General features: G+C 40.8%; 1 protein-coding gene across 1 annotated transcript in view; it reads right to left on the bottom strand.

Annotated features, from left to right (window-relative positions):
* atxn7l2a (ataxin 7-like 2a) overlaps window positions 1-27831 on the bottom strand; it is a gene marked incomplete at its 5' end in the record, with an annotated part of 82869 nt that overhangs the window by 46919 nt on the left and 8119 nt on the right. The gene's annotated exons all lie outside the window — the stretch shown is intronic.

The raw sequence follows: 27831 nt of genomic DNA, 5'->3' as shown, positions 1-27831 counted from the left end.
CTGTTATGATGAACATATCACCCACACTAGATGAATGATATAACGCTGCCCACGGAATTATAAACGATCCCCCGCCCATCCGGTCATCATCAGATCATAGGTAGATCATTCTAGAAGTACGTCCAATTGAAATTCTTTATATTGCCCCGATTGCCATCAAACTGTATTTCATCATCAATATAATGCATTTGGGGCTATATATCACGTTCTGGAGAAAGCTGCAGAAAGAGATGAAAACATACTTATACATTAGACCATACTTTACTATGAATATGTGAATGAAAAAGTTTAACGTTGCTACACAATGAACAATACATATAGGACTTTGAATGGGCCCTAATAATGGCAATGTAGCAATAGAATTTAAAAAGTTATAGCCCTGCAAAGAAGGGGAATTTCTCCATAGACAAATAGCGCTGGCAATCCACAGTCATTTTCCGGATTTCTGGCCGGCACCCATAGTGTTAATGAGGCTATTATTATTATCATTATTATTTTGCAACAAGTTAGCCCTCTCATAAATAGCACATATAAATGAATAACTAACTTGAACTAACTTAATAGGATTGAAGTGATATTTGGCTTAAAAAATCTGTCACCAGGCAAAAAAAAAAAAGAAAAAAGCCTGACGATGTGCATTGGGCCGCGGCTCTCTGACGCCTTATTTTCTGGGTCCCGGCCTGAAAAGTTTGGGAACCCCTGCATTAGACCAGGGGTGTCAAACTCATTTTCACAGAGGGCCACATCAGCATTATGGTTGCCCTCAAAGGGCCAAAGACTGTATAAATGTTAATGTAATGTAAAATAAATGTAGCTACTCATTTACATATTGTTAAACATGTTGTTTCTGTATTTATTACTTATTCAAGTTATACATATTGCATATGTATTTGCATAGATGTAAAAATATATGTTAGCTTATGTTATTTTAACAAATTATTTTAGTTTATCAGAACCACATATTACTCCATCAATCAATGATCAAACCATTCAAGTAAATAACAAAGAAGAATATCATCAAATACAAGCTATGACATTAAGTTTGTTCAAAACCTTTTTGTCACAGTCAAGAGGAGCAGAACTAACAACTGTGAGCTGCAAAGAACACGTGGGACAGATGTAGCAGATGTTACAAAAACAAATGGCTGCACACAACCTTGCAGAGGCCATACATCCAACTAATGGAAGATAGTTTAATTAACTTTAATTAACAGATTGCAGAATGGGTACAGTACAGTACAGCTCAATACACACAATTGTTAAGGGGATGCAGACCAGAGAAAGACTTTCGACTTGTTTACATCAGGGTCCCCCATTTTCAATTCGTAATGAAATTGCTATTATGTGTCTGCATGAACACACAACTGTAACTGTACTCAAAAATAACAAAATAAGGGTTGTCTCAGTTCACAACTATATTGGTCAAGTTTTGGGTGCGACTTGTTTGCGTCCCTACAGCTTCTTATTCAATTGAGCGAGATGCTCGGTTATGTCACACAGCCAGTTTGCATCCGATAGTTCAGACAATATTTCTTCAACCCTTTACCTATTCCGCCTGGATATTTTTTGTATTTTGGGCTGTAAAATTGTCAAAGAATGTCTGAGGAGTAAGTGCTTTTGGCTTTTTTCCTTTGTTACTTCATCAATACCTCAGATGTTCAACATACATGTATGTGTAAGAATGTGTAATAACTAAGGCTGTCAAAGTTAAAGATTTATTAACGCATTAACCGACAATAATTTTAACGCCGCAATTTTTTAACCCAAGATTAATGTTAAAAAAGAAAAAAAAAAAAATTTACCAGAGCTCTTGGGGGCCACATCAAATGACGTGGCGGGCCACATTTGGCCCGCGGGCCATGAGTTTGACACCTATGTAGACAATGGATTAGGCCTAATGAAGAAAAAAGTGATGTCTTTGAAAACAGCGAAGATGAAATGCCGTATCCATATCATTTGGACCAGTCCTAAGTTGTCTGTGTGCTTGTTAACCACTAAATAGCCAATCTAAGTGCTCAAATACAATAAAAATAATAATGTTGCTTGTGCAAGGTGATCATCACTGGACACGCTCTCCATTTATCTCACGCATCCCTCTCCCTAGCAAATGAGGGCTCCCCCGCCTGCTCTGATTCACTTTCAAAAACTCTGCTATGGACTTTATGATTAAAAGTTTATTTAGACCTGCAAATCCGCCTGTACCTTTTTCTGTACTTTTATTATAACAAATTTATTTTCTATACAGACACTGGGCTGACCCAATCACATCTCTTACTAAGCTCCACCTCTCCCTCTCTGTCTTCTCTCTCCGTTTCTCGTATCATACACACTACCTCCCCCGCTCTGAGGCTCGCAGGGAGGTAGTGTCTATGCAATGCCATGATGACGATGCTGATGATTAATTCAATTAATGTCGATAATAATATGATAACATACTCGTAACGCTATCATAAAGTGAGACCGTCAACTACTGCTGGTGGTCTCTGTCAATGTCAAATAGCGCAGCATAAGCTATTGGCATTGTTTTTGTAGCTTAGCTGCTACTGTAGCATAGTTCCCTAATGCAGTCGCAACTCCGGCTGACTATTTTTAATTTTAATTTTTTTATTGATCTTTTTCCCCCTCCTTTTTCCTCAGATTTTCTCCCATCCCGATGTTAGTCGTTATGCCAATTCCCAATCCCCTTCCTGGTCGCTGCGCACTTACCCCCCACAGTCGGTCTGGGAGAGTGGAGGCTATCACGTGCTTCATCCGACACACGTCTAGCCAACCAACCGCTTATTTTCACCTGGCAGCGCGGACTCTCACTGAGAGGGTGTAACGTGTGGAAGGATCACACTACCCCCCCTTAGATCCTATCCGCGCTGAGCAGGCGCCCCGACCGAACTGTAGGAGTCGCTGTTTACAACGACCCGGACCCACCCCGCCAGCTTTCCCACCCTCTAATACTGCCAATTGTATTAGTGTGAACGGCCAGCCAAGCTGGTGACAACGCCGGAGCTGTGAGCTGGATTCGCACAGGCGAATCCAGCGTCTCCGGCGTTTGGTGACGAACGCAATCTCCGCTACGCCACCTGACCACCTATCCGGCTGACTATTCTAACGTTAACTAGCTAATGTTATTTTGTCAGCATCGCGTTGGCTAAGCCCAGGTTGCTGTGAGTGGTCCATATTCTATAATCATAATATTATTAAAATCATTAGGATAAGGGTTCCCTTGATAAAGATGAACGAAAATGCTGTATAATATACAACACCTGTAGCTCAACTGCAACTGCAGAAACTGCTCAGCCAGGTATGGTGGTAACTATTAGGATATATATAGTATGGATTACTTACCGTTATTACTATCTGTGGTAGCTCTCCATCTGTTTTTTTTCACATGGTAGGCACATTAACTGTAGGTCAAACTCTCCAAACAAACAAGCACACCATTGATTTAATTTGCCATATAAATCACATACAAAGATCTAACTATTACTACTCTCTGAACATGAAATCTGTATGAACTGAGTAGTTACTATCAAATTAAATAAGATGGAACAGCTCCATGCATTATTTGAATAAACCCAACTATTTTCTCATTACCAGTATGGTATTGTTTAAATTGTACAGCCTTTTGCACATCTTTGTCAGGGAATTCCAACAATTCTGGACCTGAATGTAAAAGTTAATTGTAATCATCTCTCTCTCTCATCTTATGTCTAGTCTAGCCAGGTTGTGGAGGAGAGAGACAGGGAGGAACAGGCTGTAGACTACATTGCTCGTCCTGAGCCTGCTATGATGCAGGTGTTTTTACATCACCACCCAAAACAAGATTCAGCCAAGAGCGAGGGAGTACACTGGTCCACTTGCACTGGTCCACTTGTCCATGGCACTTACTACCCAGCTTTGTAGTGGTTTGGGGGAATAGTACAGTAGGTACGCATATTTAAGAGGACCGCAAGGATGTGTACTCGTGGGTGGTGTCCGACCGATTGTGGTGGGCCCGTCTGGGACAAAAATGGTATATTTGCCAGGGCTGATTTTTTGTCCCAGTCCAGCCCTGATTGGACCCGTTGCTCGCGCTGGTCTGTCTATTATAAAATGACAAGTGCGAGTCATTGAAGGTCTGCACTGGTCTGTGTCCATTATGAAATAATAATTGCGAGTTATTGAAGGTCCGTGCTGATCTGTGTCTATTATAGGGCTGACCCCTATTAGTCGAATATTCGACTAATCGATTGAAAGGAGCCGTAGTCGACTGCCAACCCCTTAGTCGAATGCAAAAAAAAATCAAAAAAAAAATCTTATAATTTATTTATTTTTTATAAAAAAAAATCATTCTTTCCAAAAGAAAAGAGGCATAGAAGCATGGCTAACGGTAATGGCACGCATACCAGAGGCTAACTGCCTATGAAAACAGGCACAGAGGCACTGAAAGAGGATTTCACCCATCTAATGAACACACTAGACCAGGGGTGGCCAACCAGTCAGAGACTAAGAGCCACAAAAAAATGACTGTGGTACCACAAAGAGCCACACCATATACCAGCGTTTCTCAACCTTTTTTTTCAGTCACGGCACCCTTCATGTGTTTATAGGTCTCACCCTCTGGCCTCTGAAGTTGCTAATGTCTTTTTTATTTGGGCCTCACAGGGTTAAAAGTACCCTGTGAGACCCACGGTTGCAAAATTACAAAATCACTTTTAGCCATTTAAAAAAATAATGTTTATTTAAAAAATGTTAAAGGGGAACTATTTTACTATTTCTTTCACTATTTGGGCACTTTTACACAATTCCTGTGAGTCTATGGAACACCTAGGTTTTTTTCAAAAAAAATGCATTGTTTTGTATTTCTAATCAAGTACTAAAAACCGCATTTGTCTACCTCAAGATCTTAAGCCGTTTTGAGGCTGGGCTCCAACCACTGTGTGGCCTGGTGCCAACTGCCACATCAACTGCCACATTATTATGCAGCTGAGAAATCTCTGACATCACAGATATGCACATTTTCAGATGACTCAGTTCAGTGAGGGTGAATATTGTGAGAGGAGAATTGGAAGAATTCGCCAATATGAGAATTAGAGACATATATCCTATTAATAGTCCACATAGCTAAGAAACAATGGTAAACACTGAAAAAAGCCATTTATAAGATAGTTCCCCTTTAAGCACATGTATAGTCAATTGGTCCTGTTGTTCAGCCTCACAATGCTATTTGATAGTAAATGTGTTTATATGTCCCACCCTCTGGCCTCTGAAGTTGCTAATTTCTTTTTAATTTGGGCCTCACAGGGTTAACCTCTTAAGCCCGAGATATACAGTAAAAGTGTATATTTTCAGCATTATGTTTGTTTACCAATTATTTTAACTGTTATTAGTGAAATATAAGATTATAGAAATCTCAGGGCATTGAGTCGGAAACCGGCGCATATTGACAGGAGGAAGTGGCACAGCCAAAAGTGAGTGTAGTCTTTTGAAGGAAGAGACTCAGGGCTTTCAAATTTCGAAAAACTATACCCTACCCAGCTCACACCAGCCCCTGTCAATCATCTGACTTCTGGATTTACTTTTTAATTTCTCTTATTTTTTGGGATTATCTCCCACAAACCTGAACGTTATTGACATAAAACAGAACGCAGTTAGTTTCTCTACCTTTCTGTGAACGTCTTGCAAAAAACGGTGTTGCAATATGATGAAGAATGGTGGAGAAATTTACATTATAAAAAAGATGGCAGAATTCAGTACTGTATCTACAAAACCTTCTGTTTAATCATCTTCCCTTTATTCATTTGCTTAGATTTTTCAGGTCTGGTCAATTTTAGCATGGTGTTATTTACAGTCAAAGATAATTTTTTTTTTAAATAGAATTGATATTCTCCTTTGGTTCATTACAATTTACTCAAGCCTAGTAACAGACACACTATTTCTGACACTGATCCATATATGTCCCTAGATTCAGATACCAAGAACATGCAAATGGACCATTTAAAAAAAAATTGTAAATGTTTATTCTACGTCCTTATGGAATGAGTGACATAAAAAAAAAAAAGTAAAAAAAAAAAAAAAGTAAAAAAAAAGGTAATTTTTTTTTTTTTTTTTTGGGTGGAAGAGCCGCACATTGACGGGCAAAGAGCCGCGGGTTGGCCACCCCTGCACTAGACAAATATCAACATGTATCCATTAGGTGGGCGGTCAGGTGGCGTAACGGAGATTGGGTTCGTCACCAACCCCAGAGACGCTGGATTCGCCTGTTCAAATCCAGCTCACAGCTCCGGGGTTGTCACCAGCTTGGCTGGCCGTTCACACTAATACAATTGGCAGTATTAGAGGGTGGGAGAAGCTGGCGGGGTGGGTACGGGTCGTTGTAAACAGCGACTCCTACAGTTCGGTCGGGGCGCCTGCTAAGCGCGGATAGGATCTAAGTGGGATAGTGTGATCCTTCCACACGCTACGCCCTCTCAGTGAGAGTCCGCGCTGCCAGGTGAAAAGAAGCGGTTGATTGGCTAGACGTGTGTCGGAGGAAGCACGTGATAGCCTCCACTCTCCCAGACCGACTGTGGGGGGTAAGTGCGCAGCGACCAGGAAGGGGATTGGGAATTGGCATAACGACTAACATTGGGATGGGAGAAAATCGGAGGAAAAAGGAGGGGGAAAAAGATTAAAAAAAAAAAAAACATGTATCCATTAGGGGTGTAACGAAACGATGCATCGATTAATCGAAATGCATCGATTCTAATGTGACGATTCAACTGCATCGATTTGAAAATGTTAGAATCGAATTTCTTTGTGTGTATTGTTTTTATTGACCTATAGTCCATTCATGCCGAGTGAATCAGTTCCCTCAGCCACATTTGTGTATTCAAACATTTTTGGGGAATTAACTGATAGAAAATGTAATTAATCGATCGAATCGTGGTCAAATGAAGAGATTTCATGATGCATTGAATCGTTGCCTGAATAATCGTAATCGAAATTAATCGTTGTGAGGTCGCATCGTTACACCCCTAGTATCCATCAGTGGACCAATTGCATGCTTTCGCAGAGAACAATAAGCCTTCCGTCGACTCCTTCAGACATTAAGCACCCCCACAGCTCAAATGTAATGATAATAAAAAGAAAAAAATAAGTATACTTTATTTTTCCCCCCATAGTCGAATCGGCTCATTTTGGCGACTACAAGTCGACTATACAAATCCTTAGTCGGGGACAGCCCTAGTCTATTATGAAATAACAATTGCTTGTCATTGAAGGTCCGCGCTGGTCTGTGTCTATTATGAGATGACAATTCCGAGTCATTGAAGGTCCGCCCTGGTCTGTGTATTATGAAATGACAATTGAGTGTCATTGAAGGTCCGCGCTGGTCTGTGTCCATTATGAAATGACAATTGCGGAATTCTGATTATTGTCTAACTGGGCGGGTCTTAAGGGTACCGACCGAATTACGTCGGTACTACAGAGTACCGATTCACGTTAGATCAATCTGTGCCACATTTCAATACCTTAACACACTCAGTGCCTCTGCCATGCGGAGCGCTAAAAGCCTCCGTATGCCACCACCCACTTCAATGATAGAGCTCTCATATTTGCAAACGCATAAACTGTCTTAAATTATGGCTATGTGTCTAATCTGGCCGTCGCTTATCAATGACTTGTTTGCAGTCAACATTGTCGAAACGGATTTTTTTTTTTTTTTTTTTTTTTTTTTTTAAATCGGTTAATTTCCTTTTATACCATTTAGAAAAACGCTATTTTTTTTTAAGTTTCAGGAAAATATAAAGATTCTGTGATAATCACCCTTTACTGGAATATTCTGGAATACACAAAAAACGTTGACATTTTTCGACCCATTTATGAATAGTTTTCAAATAAACGCTAGATTATAGATAGTATATGTGTACGTATGCACGCTATAGAAGCGAGCTGAAAAATCGATTCTCTCATTTCCTGATCAGCACACACACACACAGGGCACACGTTCATATCTCTGTGAAAAAAGGTCCGATTATCCTAAGACTGGTCAAATAGATTCCTTACCTCAGATCAGATGTTCTCCAAAAAGATTATTCCAATTCCTGATCGCCATTTCAAATATCGATCACGTTTATTGATCCAACGCTGGGTACTGGAAATATGTATTCCACGCTGTTCTGATGGTCCACAATGAATCCGATCCTCTCGGGTGACTTGCCCGAGAAGTAAAATGAGGAAGCTGGATTTTCTTTTAACCATGCGTTTCATTCAATCCATTCCAAAGGGGTGCAGTATCACAGGGAGAGACGATAGGGGGCGGTATTTTCCCAATGGAGCTCAGAGAGAGTTTGCAGCACTAACGTGAGGCTAGATTGATGAAATATGAATTCAAATCGCTAATAAATTTTAAAAAAGCTAGATATCTCGTCGCTGGCACTCAACGGTCGGCATGAACTAACGAGAAATCTCGTCGCTGGTGTTAAGAGTACAGAGTTCGGTACCCATCCCTAGTGAAAGCACAGACAAAACACACATTCGGAGACACAGCAACGTTACGTTACTAACATTAGACTGTTAGAAGCCATATGACAGCCTGTCGTGCCATTAACGTTGATCTACTGCCGGCAAACTATGAACTGGCACCATGTACGAGTCAGTGATGAAGAAAAAGTTTGCAAATCAATTAGTGGTGGGACTCGATAATTTTTTTTTGCGAATTCATTCGAGACTTTAGTTAATTAATCGAAATTAATCACATTTTAATCGCATATCAATATTTGATGCGAAAAGCTAAACATTTCAATTCAAATTAATTGTGGTATACGAGTGAATCAATGAATATACATTATACATACGTTTAAGCAGCAAAATCCTGTATTAGCTACTACACAGACCAACAGATCAATGCAATTTTAACAAAGTGCAGCAATTTTAGGAATAATATATATATATTCCAGAACAGTTAACCATTGGAAAAATAAATCTTGATTGATCTCAATATCTCTTATTTAATTTTCTTTTATGAACAAACCAGACGTATAGCACATGCATGAGTCTGGTCTCCTTTGTAACATTCTTACACAATAAAGAAATCATGCGATTAAATTAATAATCTTTTTTTACTTTTAATTCTTTCTGTAGTTAATTAATCGAAATGAATGCGATAAAGTCCCAGCCCTAAAATCAATGCAAGTTTGCTCAACAGCAGACCACAGGCTTTACATCTCATCGCCCCTGAAGGACAGAGTGACAAACCTGAGTGTTCACGCTTCTGCTGCTCATCTTTTAAATCCAATCCCTCCATGTTGCAGTGGGGGAGTGTTATGAGAGGGATGTAAATACTGCAGCTTTACAGAAGAAACAGGTTATGCGTTTAAACCATATCCATATAAACGGTATCATTTCATCCTATATCTTGTTTGAAAATACATCAATATACCGTAAAAGGGTCCGATATACCGGCCAGCGGGGTGGGAATCACCAGTTTCATGATACGATACGATAAAAGTCTGTGCCGACCAACTGGCCCCGGTATTCACTGACATCTTCAACCTGTCCTTGGAACAGGCTGTCATCCCCACCTGTCTGAAGAAGTCCACCATCATCCCTGTACCCAAAAAATCTACGCCCGCTTGCCTCAACGACTACCGCCCTGTAGCCCTCACCTCCATAGCCATGAAGTGCTTTGAGAAGCTAGTGAAGGGCTACATCTGTTCCTCCCTCCCCATCAACCTGGACCCCCTGCAATTTGCATATCGCCCCAACAGGTCCACGGAGGACGCCATAGCCCATGTGCTGCACACAGCAGCATCACACCTGGACAAGAGGCAGGGGAACTATGTGAGAATGCTGTTCATCGACTACAGCTCAGCATTCAATACCATAGTCCCCTCCAAACTCATAGCCAAGCTCAGGGACCTGGGCTTGAACTATGACCTCTGCCAGTGGGTCTTGGACTTCCTGACGGGCAGACCCCAGGTGGTAAGAGCAGGCAACTGCACCTCCTCATCCATCACGCTCAACATAGGGGCCCCCCAGGGCTGTGTTCTGAGCCCCCTCCTCTACTCCCTGTACACACATGACTGCGTGGCACAGCGGAACAACAACACAATCATCAAATTTGCTGATGACACAGTAGTGGTGGGCCTGATCTCTGCCAACGACGAGAGGGCCTACCTGGAAGAGGTAGAAAATCTGTCACAGTGGTGTCAGGAGAACTGCCTCTCCCTGAACGTCAGCAAAACAAAAAAGATGATTGTGGACTTCAGGAGGTCGGGGGTCAAGGACTACAGCCCCCTCAGCATCGACGGGGCACCGGTTGAGAGTGAACAGTTTCAAGTACCTCAGAGCCCACATATCCGAGGACTTGACATGGACCACACACATTGACAGTGTTGTGAAGAAGGCACGACAACGCCTCTACTTCCTCAGGCGCCTAAGGAAGTTCCAAGTCAGTCAGAAGATCCTTAGGAACTTCTACTCATGTACAATAGAGAGCATCCTGACTGGCAACATCACCTCCTGGTTTGGGAATAGCACTGCACAAGACCGTAGCAGACTACAAAGAGTGACACGTTCAGCCGAACGCACAATTGGAGGGGGGCTTCCCACCCTCCAGAACATTTACAACAAGCGGTGCAGGGGGAAGGCTAAGAGAATTATTAAGGACTCGAGCCACCCGAACAACTGCTTCTTTGAACTGCTGCGGTCAGGCAAGCGATACCGGAGTCTTAAGGCGAGCACAGAAAGACTCAGAAGAAGCTTCTATCCCCAGGCCATCAGGCTGCTAAACGAACAATAAACAATATGCAACAACCATCAAATGCACACAGCACACACACCCACACACTCACTTAAACAAACAACACACTGCAGCACCCACTCTCCACACTTTAGATCACACAAACACACTTTATATTTATTGATAAAGGATTTGCACTACAACTCGTACACCTACTGTAAATTGTACCTAAATTGCACCTCATCCCATTTCTGCCTTGCACTATATAGTATTGTATATTAGTACACTGCATAGTATTGTGTATTGTATATTATATGGTAACTCAGTTACGTCTATTCTGCATCGAACATTGTACATACGTCTATACTGAACACTGCGACCTCATTTTTTTACCTCATTTTTTTACTTCTAATTTACATACTATACTATGTTATTTTATTTCATACTTATCTTATCTTGTCTTGCACAGTCTCTGGAGCGTAACAGTAAGAAGCATTTTGTATAAAAGTATTCTGTACTTCTGTATGACAACTATTAAAGAAACTTGAACTTGAACTTGATATAGATTCTTTGGACAACGATACGATATTTGCCGATATCACAAAGTCTGCCACGATACGATTCGATTCAGGTGCCTGCGATCGATATGAGACGATATTATGTGCCCATTTAACACAATCAGTCACATTTAGATCAACAAAAAAAAGGCTACGGAAATATCAATTGATGTTTTTATTTTTTAGCTCTTCCAGACATTTAAATTAAAAACAATCTATTGTTTTTAATACAAATAGACCTCCTGTTCACTGTAAAGTGCCACGTTTTTATATATTGAGCTTTAAACTTTAAGTAAAATGTTTTGGAACTCACAACACGCAAGCTAAAACCCCTTCCTCTCCCAAACCGTTCCTACAATTGTTTTATGTTGCATGATGATCATGTTTAAATATCAACATTATCTGTCCATCCTCAGTAAATAATATCAATATAATAATACTCCTGACTTCATCTGGTATTTTCATACACACACACACGCCACACACAGAGACAGAATGCCCCGCCCCTCCTCTCTCCGTTTCTCTCTCTCTCTTAGCTTAGTTAGCTTAAGCAGCTAATGTAACGTTAATTTAGGTCTGCCCACACGACGTGGGCATAAAAGAATGGCGACGATGCAAAGCATGTTAGATGCATTTGACCCGTTGCGGGGAAAAAACTGCACAGACTTATATCGGGTCTCAAAATAGAGGCTCCCTAGCGCTGCTCTGCTGTACAGAGCTAAACGGAGTTTCACAACACTGGCCGCGGGGCGGATATGACGTCGCCGTCGCCGGATTTTCAAAATAAGAGTATCGCAATATGAATCGATCTTTTTACGTTGCATCGATCCTATTTGATTATTGATAATAGATCGATATATCGATCTGGATCGATGCATCGTCCCAGCCTAGCTATATATATTTTTTTGTATCTACTTTTTCTCCCCATTTTCTATTTTTCTCCCATCCCAATTTTGTATTATCCAATTCTACCCTCCCCTGTCTCGAACGTTGTTAGACCATGCCTCCCACTGGTCGGTTGCAATGTGGATGAAGCCTTGCATCACGTGTCCCCTCCGATACACGAGGCAGCCGTTGCATCTTTTCACCTGCACAGCGCGATCCCTCAGTGGCAAGGAGTAACAAGTGGGAGGCTCACGCTGCCCCCGATACTTCCTGATTCTGCTGTACAGGCGCACCAACCGACCTGTAGGAGTCGCTGTCCACAACGTCCGATCCCCACCCACCGGCATTCCCACCCCCTAATACTGCCAATTGTATTAGTATGAACGACCAGCCAAGCCGGAAGCAACGCCGAGAGCTGGGCTCGAACCCAGCATCTCCTGCGTTAGTGGCGAGCGCCTTGCCCACTGCGCCACTTAGCCGCCCTTACTAGCTATATTTTGAAAAAGGTACATTCAAAATGGAATATGTATCCTGAGCCATTTTAACCAAGCTTCAGAATAAAACATGTCTTTCTGTAAACCACAAACAAGAGGGTCTGGTGTGACGCCCACAGTGCCCACAATAGCTCTTCCTCTCTCGTTCATCAATCTGCCCGCATCCATCTGCCACGGCAGGAACTGTCAGGCATCCAGGCAATTAACAAGTGCTCCATATTTCCAAAGGGTCCCCAAACGTATTCCATGTCAAGGGCTCTGCAGAAAGATAGCTAAATGATTAACTATACGCACATAGTGGGTGCTGGGTTCACTGCAGAACATGACTTGGAAATAGAACCCTCACATTGTGGGTAGGGATGGGTACCGAATTCGGTACTTTTGAGGTACCGAACCGAAACACGTCGGTACTACCGAGTATCGAATCAAGTGAGATACTGAGAAGGAAAAAAATAATAATAATTTTATCATGTCAACGTTCACACGCACAATATATGCTTACCTAGGATTTGACTTGATTCAACAACAAAGCAGTCGGAGCAATGGCAAGCCGAAAACTGTCGAAATTGTAGTTATTTGAAGTTTGGATTATTTTTTTTCACGACTCAGGTAGGTAAATAAAATTTCTTGAGACTAAAGTACCGAAAAAAAGGTACCGTTGGCTACCGGTATCGATTCACAGGTACCGGTATCGGTTCAAATGTGAAAGGTACCCATCCCTAATTGTGGGATAACCTTTTTTAGTAGTTTTGCATTTTCACCTTTTCTCCCATCCCCCAATGGGATGGGTCGTTGTTCTACCTTACTGTTGGTCTGGGGAGGGTGTAGACCAGGGGTTCCCAACCTTTTTTCCCCCAGGGACCCCCAAACATCTCTGATGAAATTCCTGGACCCCCCTCCTAATAAAATACTTTTTTTTTGGTCATTTTAATACTTTTTTTTGTCATTTTAATAACAAACTGCTTATACACAGGCATATGCATCATAATTAGACCCACTATGCTTCTATGACTTGTGCCTTCAATCAACAAATCTCATCTTGCACCATATGCAGGGCACGAAATTAACTTTGACTCACCGGCCAGTGGCGGGTAGATGGGAAGAATCTACCCGCCAAGCATATTTCTTACCTGCCAAATTATATATATATATTTTATATAAATTTTTTTTATTTAATAAAATATATATTATATAATCATACTTGTAGTTGTATTATCTGCGAGACATCACCACCACGCAACAAGTCAAAATGCTCGCTATCTGCAAACAGCTCCACTGTCTGTGTGTATACTCGAGTAGCCTCCAGCTCCAGCAAGGATTCTCCGGCGCTGCAGCTGAACCCTATACTCTACATTCAGCATGCAAGGATTCTCCGGCGCTGCAGCTGGGCCCTATTGGTATAACTAGTGATGCACCGATGTGAAAATTGTGGCCGATACCGATAACCGATATTAATATTGCTGTTCTGGCCGATACCGATATTTACCGATGTCGATATCTCTGTATAGAAAACACTTTTTTATGATAATCAAATAAAGAGCTATTTTCCAAAACGCATAATTTTTTTTACTTTTGTAACTTATTTTCAGAAATGACTGATATTTTGAAACTATTTAAGGCCAAAACATGTAAAAAGAAAAAAAAGATTAAAAAAAAAAAACAAAAAAAAAAAAGCTTAATATCGGCCCTATGTTGATATCGGACCGATACCGTTGTGTAAAAAAACGGCCATATCGGCCGATATTATATCGGCGGCCGATATATCGTGCATCACTAGGTATAACGTTACGGTTCTTTGGTCAAATCACATTCAGCAAGCCCTCAGCTAGAATACGCATTGAATCAATGTTATAAGACATTGATATCAGGAGCTATCTGTAGCTACTGCTAGCCCGCTAGATAACGTTAAGACAATTTAGTTTACTGGGACATATAGATCTAACGTGAGCTAGCTAACGTGAGCTAGCTAACATGAGCTAGCTAACAAGGGAACGGAGGTATTATGCACTCGAGTCGACTATTGCTGGAGCATTTGTTGATATCAGCAGCTATCAGTAGCTAGCCAGCTAGATACCGTTAGACAATGCCTCGTCATGTAAGTGAATAGTTGACTGGGTCATTGTTTAAACAGTAACGGTAGCTCATGGAGGTCCGCTCTAGACTAGAGCAGACTGCCTCTGTGTTGATACGAGCAGAAGCCAATAGTATCCCGCTGCAGGGCTGGGCGGATATGACTCGTTGCCACGTTTTTTTTCAAAATAAGAGTATCATACGAACCGAATGTTGCCAACTGCCGGAGCCATCGATATTATGACTGGAGCTGCGCTTGGGGCGGAAATGAGACCCGCACAGGATTTTCAAAATAAGAGTATCGTTATGAACTACACACCACACGGCGGGCAGACCTCTTAGTGGCACGCGCCAAACGTAAAAACTGACCGCCAATGGCGGGTGGCGGGCTCTAATTTCGCCCCCTGACCATATGTATTTCAAAATGTTGGCCAATATTCAAATCCTGTATTCATCCTCTCAAATCAGGCCCTAATGGTGAACAGTTTGCATTTATGTTGAATGAAGTAAGAATCCACTGCAATAAAAATATCCTCACCTCGAGTGGTGGTAGTAAGGTTGACTGACATGAGAATGTCCTGCTTCAGATCCTCATTTTCGATATACTGCACATAAACGATGAGCACAGCCTCGTCTGCGACAGTTGTAGTTTCTTTTTTTTTTTAAACTTACATTTTTATTTTCATTTTTTCAACAGCATACATAGACAACATTCATAGACAATACACAGTACATAAATTAAAACAAATAGACAAAAAATGAGTAAAGAAAAAGTGTGACATGGGTCCTTCGGTCCATTCTACATTTGCATTATTTATTTACATTTTTATTCATTTCCTTGTATCCTTTTCAAACCTCTGTGATGTCGTTACTTCCCCTCCTGTATTCTTCCCATTTTCCCCATTTCCATTCAAACTTTTCTTCTTGCAGCCTCAGCAGATGTGTGATTCTCTCCATTTCCTGTATCCCCTCTACCAACTCTATCCATTGATCCTTTGTCGGCACTTCTACCTTGTACCACAGTTTAGTTAAAGCTTTCTTGGCTGCCACTATCAATATCTTAATCAAATATTTGTCTTCCCCTTGGATTCCTTCCTGTGACAGATTCCCCAAATACAACACTTGGCCTCCCTGGGGTATTTCGTATCCTATTATTTCATTTATTATCCCTCCTATCTCTTCCCAGTAGTGCCTTATCTTCTGACATCCCCAGAATATGTGTGTATGGTTCGCCCCTTCCTGTCCACACTCCCTCCAACATGTTTTCTTTGCTGGTGTGTAATTGCCCTGTATTTCTGGTGTTATAAAGTATCTAATTATATTTTTCCACCCAAACTCCCTCCATATCCTTGATCCTGTGGTTGTTTGTTGTGTCTTACATGTGTCATACCATTCCTCCTCTGTTATCTCTATTTCCAACTCTCTTTCCCACTTTTCTTTCACATACAATGTTGTATTTCCCTTACTGTCCATTATTGCCTGATATAGTGCTGATATCACCCTCCCCTTCCGTCCTTCGTATGACTTTACCATTATCTTAATTACCCCATTCTGTTCTTTGTCTCTATCTTGCTTTATTTCTTTGTTATAGTAGTCCCTAATCTGTAAATATCTAAAGTGGTCCCTATTCTCTAGTCCGTATCTTTCTTTCAATTTTTGTAGAGTCTGCATCTCCCCTCCTTCCGTCATCGTGCACATTGCTGTTATACCCCCCCGTTCCCACCTCTTGAACCCATGATCTTCTATCCCTGGTCTGAATTTGTTGTTGTGTGCTATCCATCTCAGTATCTTAGATTCTTTTTCTAGCTTGTATTTCTTTACTATTGTGTTCCATATGTTTATAGTGAATCTGGTAATTGGATCTAGTAGTTGCTCCTGTCTTCTGAACAGCTCCCTATCTCCTATCAGTGCCTGCACTTTGAATCCCTCTCTTTTGGTTTCTATATCTTTCCATTTGGCCTCATAGTTCACATTGCACCAGCATGCTACTGTTCTAAGCTGTGCTGCATAGTAATAGCTTTCTAAACTGGGTACTGCCATCCCTCCTTTCTCCTTTGGTAATTGTAGAGTCACATATCTGATCCTTGGCCTTTTCCCCCCCCAAATGAATCTTGATATCTGTCTATCCCATTCCCTAAATTGTTTTTGTGGTATTAATATAGGTAGGGATTGAAATAGGTATAGTAACCTTGGTAATATGTTCATCTTAATGATTTCGATCCTTGAACTGAAATCTAGGGGCATCACTGTCCATCTTTCTAGATCTCTCTTGATTTTCTGATTTATCTGTGTATAGTTTGCATCGTATAGCCCCTCCCCCCCTCTTGTGATGTTCACCCCTAGGTACTTGATCCTGTCCATGTCCCATTTGATTTTGTATTTTTCTTTGATCTCTATCGTTGGTGTGTAGTTCAGTGCTAATGTCTGTGTCTTTGTCACATTAAGTCTATACCCTGAGTAATATCCATATTCTGTCAGCAGATCCATCAGTGTCGGGAAGCTTGTGTCTGGTTGTCTCATATATACTATCACGTCATCTGCGAATAATCCCAATTTATGTTCCGTCCCCCTTATCTCCACCCCTTTGATGTCTTTGGTCTGTCTAATTAGTTGGGCCAGTGGTTCGATGAATACATCGAAGAGCGTCGGCGAAAGACAACAACCCTGTCTGGTAGCTCTCTCTAGTTTAATCCGGTCCGTCAGACTACCATTCACCTTAATCCTAGCCGTCGGTTCTTGATATAATGCCCTAATTGTTTTCATAGCGTTTTTGTCTAATCCAAATCTCTCTAATACTTTATATAGAAATAACCAGCTTACACTATCGAAGGCTTTTTCTGCATCTAGGCTAACTAATACTGCACTTCCTCCTTCCTTTTGTATCTCCTCTACTATCTGCACTGTCTTCCTTATGTTATCCTGTGTCTGCCTTCCTTTAATGAATCCAGTCTGGTCTTCGTCTATTATATCTGTCATAAATGTCTCAAATCTTTTGGATATTATTGATGTATACATCTTGTAATCTACATTAAGTATGGACACAGGTCTGAAACTACTACACAGTTCTCTATCTTTCCCTTCTTTTGGAATTGTAGTAATTATGGCCTCTTTCCATGAAGGTGGCATTGTGCCTTTTTCCATTGTGTGTCTGAATGCTGCTTCTAACATGGGGCTCAGTTCCTGCCTAAATGTCTTGTAGAATTCCGAGGGGAATCCGTCGCTACCCGGTGACTTACTACTCTTTGCCCTACTGATCGCATTCCCCACTTCTTGTTCTGTGATTTCTGCATTTAATATTCCATTCTGTTCCTTCCCTATTGATGGTAAATCCAATTTTTCTAAAAATGTTTCTATCTCCTCCTCCCCTGCCGCTATCGGTTGTGTGTATAGTTTCCTATAATATTCTTCAAATGCCTTCTCTATTTCCGCTGGTTCTCTCAGTATTTTGTTTGTGTTTGTGTCCCTTATTGTATGTATTGTGTTTTTTTTTTTTTTGCGTCCTAATTCGTCGAGCTAACAGTCTGGTCGCCCTCGGTCCCCCTTCATAGTATGTCTGTTTCATGTATCTAGCTTTCTTCTCTATTTCTGACAGCAGCTCCCTGTTTATCTGTCCTCTAACTTCCTTAACCTCTCTAAGTGTCTCCTGGTTCTTTGAGCTTTGGTGTTCTTTCTCTAATTCTTTCAGCTTCTTTATCAAGTTCTGGTATGTCCTTATTCTAGCCTTCTTGAGTAATGCCGTCTTTGCTATCAATTTTCCCCGTATTACTACCTTTAGTGCATCCCATAAAATGTTTGGATCTACCTCCCCATTATCGTTCTCTTCTCTATATCTAATTATGTCTTCCTTCACCTGGTTAACCAAACCTTTGTTGTTCAATAGTCCTACATTCAGTCTCCAAACTGTATTCCTCCGTCTACTTTTAAGATTTACTGTCAGATATATTGCGCTATGATCTGAAATATCCGTCACTCCTATCCTGCATTCTTCCACCCGATATCTGTCCCCTGTTGTCATGAGAAAATAGTCTATCCTTGAATATGTTGTGTGCGGGTGTGAATAGTGCGTATATTCTCTATCTAGCGTGTTCATTGCTCTCCATATGTCTATGATTCCTAATTCTGCCATATGTATATTCATATATTTGCTAATGTTCGTCCTCCATTTCTTTGTGCTAGTCGTGTCTATGTCATAATTCAGTACCACATTGAAATCACCTGTACTACAGTTGTAGTTTCATCAAGTTGTATGGCAAATGGACCCTTCTAAGCTTTTCTGACAGCTGCTGCTCGCAATCACTTGACATCTTATCAATTCGGTCTTTCACTACATTGTTCGAGAGTGGTACTGATTTTAGTTTATCCGCCACCTGTGGGCCGCACAGTTTCTAAACCATTTTGATGCAGGCTGGTTTGATGAGCTGCTCGCCAATATTGTGCGGTTTCTTTGCTTTTGCAATTAAAAGCGAACACTCAAAAGGAGGCTTCGGTAGCCTTCTGTAAATCACTGCCACCCCTGCTCCACGCTACTCTAACATCAACGGGCTTGTTCGCCTTGAGAGACTGTTCTTTCCTCCGAAAAAAGTCCGGATCCTTCCCAACGGTTTCTGGGTGCTTAGACGCCTGATGTCTCTTCAGCTTGCTGGGCTTCAGGCTCGAGTTTGTCAACTTTTCTCCACAAATCACACACTCAGGTCGTTTGTCTGGTCCCTCAGTGAAGCCCATGGTGATGTAATTTTCGCGATTGCTGTAGGTCCTAACTTTTTTTGCAGATGAGCTGCCGTCATCTCCTTTTCGTTTGTCACACATTTTCGCCTCTGGCGGCTGACTGCAGACAAGCCGAGAAAGTTAACTAGCGTGCTAGGCTAGCTACAGAAAGTGATACAGTCAACTGATTCGCGTTTTAGCGGCTACCCGGTAGCCTACTGTTAACGTTAATGTTAACAGTAATGTAAAGTTAACGTTAATGTCTAGATGTTTATTTATTTATCTTTATTTTTTATTGTAGTGGAGACTATTCATGCTTCTGATGATAAAAATATGCTAATTAAATATTTCTCTGAAAGAAAAAAAAATTAAAAAAAAAATATATATATATAAAAAAAAATACCTCAAATCATCTGTGGTCTGGCGGACCGCCTGCGCCCCCTGGCGGACCCCCAGGTTGGGAATCACTGGTGTAGACGACCACACGCCTCTTCTGATACATGTGGAGTCACCAGCCGCTTCTTTACACCCGACAGCTAGGCGTTTCACTGGGAGAGCTTATCACACAACGAGGTTCACAACATCTCCCCCAGATCCCCTCCCTGCTGAACAGGCTCTGCAACCGACCAGTAGGAGTCGCTGTTGCTACGATCAGGACTCCTACCACACCGATGAACGCGGCCAATTGCATTCGTAGGGACAACTGACCAAGCCAGGGGTATTGAACCCGGGTCTCTGCGGTGGTAGGTGAACCCTTCCCAAGAACTTCTCAGGGTCCCCGGACCCTACTTTGGGAACCGCTGCTATGTTCTACTGCAAACGGTATGCTGGGAGTGACAAGCCACAGGATTCAAATGCAAAGTACGTAGGAACGTACGACTCATCACCATCATACAAGAGCTGTTTTAACAACAACTCATCTCATCATCCTTAAAAGAAAAAAGAAAATATATATATACTTTTGATACGAGAGCTTGGATCAGTTGACATAACGCATGCATGTAGCTGGAGTAAGAACAGGAACTGCGCACTCAAAATAAATAATTTTATAAACTCGCCATCCATCTGGAAAGATTGGGGGGGACAGGGGGGGGGGACACATGTGCAACTTGAGATTCAAAAAGACTTGGTTGATTTCACAGATCGTGTGTTCCTGAGTTCCTGTGCGCCCACATCTTTCAATTTCAGGAGCATGTGGTTCTTGGGGAAAGGTATCACTGTAGAGGAATGGGCATAGAGCCCAGGTCTGCGGCACACACACATGCCACAACACAGCATCCTCCACAGAATCAGAGACCATCCGCAAGAACAAACAAAATCACACAGGACTTCACTCGCCCCACTAAACAACCAGTATAAACTGCTACCCTCCGGCCAAAAGTAAGAAATTCCCCTCTGTAAAACAAACCAGGCGCGCAAATCAAATTTGTGCCAACCAGTATCGTCTTTCTAAACAAGGGTTCTAAAATGTAATCACTTCCCTCTTTAACATGTCATCATGTCCCGTACGTCATGACTTATTGTATTAAGTTGCATGTGTAACGCCAACGCCTGCAAAAACAAATTTTCCTGTGGATAATAAAAGTAGCGCATTTGCCAGAATATAACACTGACCACCTCACCCCCAAGACTCGTTTTTGGGAAAATATTTTTTGAAGATCAAAACTGGTTTCATAAAGAAAATAAGTATAGCCTATCTGACCAGAATGTAGGCTACCAGTAATACTAACACATTGAATAAAACAAAGTACATATATCTTTACATTTTCTTCTTCTTCTTATTTGAATTTCCGGCAGAGACATTTTAAATGAAACCATCCTTTTTACATGAGATAAAAATGCATTTCGATTTCAAAGTGAAAAATAGAACCATGGCATAGGCCTGATTGCTCACCATGATGTTAAAATGTGAATTATAACACCTCCACAGTCCTGTTAGTAGGGCTGTCTTAAATACTTCGAAGCTTCGTTCGATGGGCATGGGATTCGAATATGAAAATAAAATTCGATTATTAAAAAAGAATTAAAATTAAATTTGATTTTCTTTATGCTAAATCAACTCTGCCTCTCTTTGTTAATTACAACAAGCAATGCTGTTTGTTATTTAAGATGAGGTCGGACTCTGCACTGACAGATTTGTGTTAATTGTGCTGCTTTTATAAAGCCTCAAATGACGGCTTACAATATTTCATGAAAGCAAAGTGTTTCGTTTGTCTAAGATTTAAAAAGGTTTAAACTTTACGGCACTGATAAAGTTGAACAAAGTGCTGTACAAGTCCCACAACATAAAAAAATTATAATTTTTTTTTAAATAAATTTAAAAAAGATATATATATATATGGTATATATATATACACACACCGGTATATATATATTTTTTTCTGAGTTTCGAATTAAAATCGAATCTCGGCCCGAAGCTTCGAATAAAAAAAAAAAATCGAAGGTCAGCCCTACCCGTTAGTTAACTTACTTTCAACCCTCTGAAACCTACCGATTAGCCAGTGGATCATCCAACATTAACATCACTGTCTTCTGAAGGCTGATGTACCGAGCTCAGTTTTATCAGAGAAATCTGAAGATTGCAAGGAATCCATTGATACCAAACACGTCATGCTCGCTTACCGGGAAAGGGGCTAAATATCGATCCAAAGTCATGGTTTCTTAAAGAAACTCTCTTTACCATGACATTTCCAAGTGCAAATATAAGATGACCCTGCTTTTTCAGGTTGTAATTTGTGGCTAAAGACACCACCTTATATTCAGGAAAATACGGTATTCTATTGTACTCTATTCTACTGTGAAAATATATTAACTAAACACTAAGGCAGGAGAACCAGTACCTTCCTTGGGGTAGAAACTGTAATGCAGTCAAACAGCGACAACTAGGCAAAAAGAGCCCCGCTTGGTATTACACTTTGTTTACCTTTTCTGTTTTGGGGTGATGTGTGGGTTGGAGTTGAGTGGGGATAGGGGAGGGGTTGCTATTGCTGACCACATCTCAGGCTCTGCCAAGAGAGGTCTGGAGAAATTCACAGTATAATAAGTTACAAAACTCCAACCAACACATGAGACCAAAACAAAGACTTGTAAACAAAAGTGCAGCCAAGTGGAGCTCCTGCTTACAGGTCGCCACTTGACAGCACTACAGATTCTACCTTTAGCGATGACCGCCCATTAGGCCTCTGTGCTTGTACAAGGTCTACACAGGGCCGCACACATCTGTAAGCCACAGAACAGTTCTGTTCACAGACAAGAATGGTTGCCTGCAATTGTCAATTAAATATAAAGAGGTAAATGATTTGGTCATTTCAATAGAATTGTGTTGCTACGGAACAGCTTGGGCCCACATTTATTTCCTGTCAGGAAGTACATTTAGAATGTTTATGCAGTCTAGTTTGAAAAGGTCTTTATGTTAAAAGTGATACATGTATAGGTATATTAAGTATAGTATCCATGAGTAGTGCTCACAAAATGGATCACATACAAGCATAAAAAAGACTGACGTGTCACCATGTGAACTCTGCAGTTCCGGTTCCAGTACCAATGTGAACATGCCCCGATCATGTTATGAGAATGATAACTTTGAATGAGGGCAGGGTTTGAGATAGGTCCATTAGGTTACGAGAATGAGAACTTTGAATGAGAATGAGGGTGGGGTTTGAGATGACTCGAGGCTACTTCAGGACTCTTGTACACGGTCCATTTTCAATATTATTAAGGACATTTTGATAGCTTGGTATAATTAACCTACAAAATACTAAACCAATTCCTAGAAGGGTGTGATTAAAATCTGTACAGTTTTTTTCCATGAACCTGGATGTAGCAATAGTTTCTTCTCCCCTCGTGGCTGTATTTATATCATGCGAGAAGGAGCAAGTTGGTCTGCTAACTTGAATTTGTAATAATGCCGTTTGGAAAAACCTAAAAGCAATCCAGCAGAATTCCAAATGGCAACCGCACTCCTACATCGGGAAAACCCACATGGAAGCATACCCACGGGAAGACCATAAATTAGTAATTGAATTTGTGCACGAGAGAGCACCCACTGGGGCAGGAGTCATCAACTATATTCATCCAAGGGCGGGCCAGATTTTCACCTTTACTTCCATCCCCCAATTTAGTCATTATGGTAATTGCATCCTGGTCATTGTGCTGCCCTGCTGTCAGTCTGGGGAGGGTGTAGACTAGGGCTGTCAACGAATATTCTATATTCGAATTGTAAAAAAAGAAAAGAAAACACATTAACCTCTTGAGCCCGATGGGCCAAAATGACATCACGCCATAAATCCATCTCTACAGACTGTATGAATTAATGTTGCACTTTATTAGTAAAGAGTAAAGAGTAAAGACCCTGACCCTAACCCTGTCAAAACAGCAGTCAGTGTATATTTTCAGCAATACGTTTATTTACCAATAAGTTAAAGTGTTATTAGTAAATTATGAGTTTTGGAAATGTATTCGGAAACTGCCGAATATAGACGCTTGGAAATGTGAGCCACCATTTTGTTTGTAGTCATATGAGAGGAGACCCAGGGCGCGTCTATATTTTCTACAACAGAGTTCGGCGATTTGCGAATCTGATTGGCCACTGACGTTTCTGGTCATGTGACATGTGCGCCCAATAGCGTGACGAGCTGTGTCTTTGCCCATTTCCGCGTCAAACAGCCTGCAAAGCACCTGGCGTTCTATCGCCATGCTCTAAGACAAACTCTAACCTTAACCAACTTCGAAAGAGTGCCTAAGCTTAACCGTCGGAATCAGGGCAGGCGTTCTATCGCCATGCTCTAAGACAAACTCTAACCTTAACCGACTTCGAACGAGCGCCTAAGCCTAACCAGTGTAGAAACTTGCGGTCCCACGATTGGGTGTACATGTCACATGACCAGAAATGACACTGGCGAATCAGATTCGCAAATCGCCGAACTCCGTTGTAGAAAAATAACAGGCACCCAGCGCTTTCAATCGTTGGAATAAAAACTACACTACCCAGCTCAAGCCAGCTCCTGTCAATCAAATGACTTGTGGATTAACTTTTTTATTTCTTATTTTTTGGGATTATCTACCACAAACCTGAACGTTATTGGCTTAAATTAGAACGCAGTTAGTTTCTCTACCTTTCTGTGAATGTCTAGCAAAAAAAACAGCGTTGCAATCTGATGAAAAATGGCGGAGAAATCTACATAACAAAAAGTAACTGTATTTACAGTAGATTTCATTCACGGTCTTTGCTGCACGCCTGGTTATACTAAATCCAGATTGAATATTTCAAATTGCATGTGTCCGGATGGCAGAATTCAGTACTGTATCTACAAAACCTTCCGTTTAATCATCTTCCCTTTATTAATTTGCTTTGATCTCAAGAAGGTACTGAACGAGCTGAGTGGCTGGACATTTTTAGCTGTCAAAGATATATAAAAAAAAGAAAAAAAAATATATTCTCCTTTGGTTCATTACAATTTACTCAAGCCTAGTAACGGACACAATCTTTCTGACACAGTGAATACATTCCCTGAGATCCATAGATGTCCCTAGATACCAAGAACATACAAATGGACCTTGTAGAAGTGGAGCAATCTTCCATTTACTTAGGTATGTTTTTTTAGGCGGATTTTCAGAAAATAGGGCTAGGGCTCAAGAGGTTAAAGTTAGATTGTGAAAATTAATATTCGAGGGGGGGGGGGGGGGACTTCTTGTGTTGGCCTGAATGCGCTGCATGACAGACAGGAGACACGCAACATCACTTTCATTGAGCTGAAGAATGTGCCAGTAGTAATAACAACAACAACAACAACAACCACCACCATATGGCATGATGGCAGAGTTCAGAACCTAACTCGGTCACGAAGACAGTGATTTGCACTGCAAGCAATCTAAAAGCCCCGTTTGGAAATACTTCGGATTTTGATCAACTTGCGGAATCTCGAGACAAAGTTGTATGCAAGCTATGTAAACTACAGCTGGCCTACCTTCTTTTTGAATGCTAATGCTGTTTTGAGAGTTCTAGCCTACTTTTCAGTTTTTAGCACTTAACACTTTATTGTAAATCATCCCTCAGGGTAAAACTTCTAGATATTGAATAATGAATATAGACCGAAGCGTCATGCAGGTCCCTAATGGTTTGATTACCATTTCCCGTTTCATGTCAAGGAAAATTTATCGTTTCATGTTTATCACATCTTGCTCGGAGGCACGTTGTTGTGTATGAATGTCTGTTCTATATGCCGTAAACTTTCATTCATTTGATTTGCTCCGAGAGACAGCCCCTTCTCAATCTAGCACCAATTCCTCCTCACGCACTGAGGGAGAGAGAGAGAGAGGGGGGGGGGGGTATGTTGATCTATTTTGTTTACATAATGCACAATAAAAGATATTCGAATGGTTTGAACCTATGTGTTTTCGAATGTCATTTTAGGCCAATTATAACAGCCCTAGTTATAGACTACCACATTTTCACCTGACAGCTAGGAGTTTATAATATATATATATATATAATATATATTTAGGTCTAATTAGCCTATTATTGCCTATATTTTCACTTTCTTATGAAATCAAGTTATTTTTATTAGGCTATATCAGTGTGAACAGACTCCTAACACCTATTGCAGTATAGCCAGCCAGCAGGGGGGCGATAGATATTTTGGCTTCACTTTTGGGGAGCAGTCATGTCGTCCATCAATGGTTTTTACACTATTATGCAATGTCCTTGTAATGTATATTATAAGTATATAGTAACATATTATAAGCGATAGGGCATACAGACCCTCATCTGCACCAGTTTCCAGTGTTTATTTTTCTCATATTTTTATATTCAGATTTATTTATATTGTTTACACTGTTTATTTCTCATATTTGTATATTCATATTTAATTATATTGTTTACAGTTTATTTTTCTCATATTTGTATATTCAGATTTAATTAAATTGTGTACACCACTTATTTTCTCATATTTGTATATTCAGATTACATTTGATTGCTATATTATACTCAGGGATTAAAGCAAAAAAAAATCTCAAGTCATATTCTTATTTTAACCTCCACTGTATTTTTTTTTAATAGCGTTAGCGTTTTAAGGGAGCCTACTTGTTTCGGTTTCGTCGATAATCCAATGTACAGTTACCCCCACCCCACCCACCCAACTACCTCCAATGTAGTCCCCCCCCCCCCCTTTCCAGCCAACCTACCCAACCTCCTCCAATGTACAGTTTCTTCGTCAAATGTATATACTCTCTTTTTTAGACTCTTCTTGTATCACAAACAATACTGTATTTGTAAATCTGGTATGTCATAAATGTATAGAAGTAGCAGTACTGTCTATCTGTATGTCATGTGTGTCATATATGTTATGATGAATTGAAAATGGGGGACCCTGATGTAAACAAGACGAAAGTCTTTCTCTTGTCTGCATCCCCTTAACAATTGTGTGTATTGAGCTGTACTGTATTGTACCCATTCTGCAATCTGTTAATAACAATCAATCAATCAATATTTAACAGATTACAGAATGGGTACAATACAGTACGGCTCAATACACACAATTGTTAAGGGGATGCAGACAAGAGAAAGACTTTCGTCTTGTTTACATCAGGGTCCCCCATTTTCAATTCAATACAGTACTGTTACCCATAGATCCTAACAGAGATTATATACATATGATGGGGAGGAGACTGTACATTAGGAGGGGGTGGGTGGGTGCGAGAAAAAATATACATACGGTGGGGAGGAGACCGTCTACAGATACACCTGTGTGATGTTGCTACGGAGTTAAGATAATAAAGGATACTCACAACCACAGCAGAGGACTCACGTATTTGTACTGTGAAGTAACACGACAATGACAAATGTGTTGTTTCCGTTTTTCTTTTTGACATAGTTGCGGCACACGGAACAAGTTAACAACTCACCACTACAGCAGTAGCCTAGCCAGTCTCTTCAAACTTCCACTCAAAACTTTCTTTTGTTGGGTGGTGCCACTCATCCCTTTCGTCTGAGAACACCGCGGTGGGGGGTTTTCTTTTTAGTGGCCGGCTTACTCCTTCCATTAACGTTATTATGCTAACGTTAGCTAATCGGTATAGCAGGCGTGCGTAACGTTAGTGCAAGCAGGTACATAAGCAGGTGGTGGATGTGACGTCGGTAAACAAGGAGAATTGAGGCGTGAGGCTGCAAAAAAGGCGACTGTCATAAGACTCGTGTTTTCTGACATGTGTTTCTACTACCGAATCTACTGCCTGTTCATGGTCTATGCTGAAGGTCGGTCAGACCAAGTTTAAAAGAATAAAAGTGATTAAATCTATTACTTTTGTCCTGTAACATTTATATGTTTAAAGAGAATGTAGCGTATTATATCAGCCTATGATTCCCGCAGGGGTGTGTCATTCCGTCAAAACATCTCCTGACTAAACTTTTTTTTTTCAGGCAGTCATT

The sequence above is a fragment of the Notolepis coatsorum genome (genome assembly GCF_963971535.1).
Source record: "Notolepis coatsorum genome assembly, chromosome: 6".
NCBI lineage: Eukaryota > Metazoa > Chordata > Actinopteri > Aulopiformes > Paralepididae > Notolepis > Notolepis coatsorum.
The sequence above is the reverse complement of the archived record's forward strand: the minus strand, read 5'-3'. Positions and strand labels throughout refer to the sequence as shown.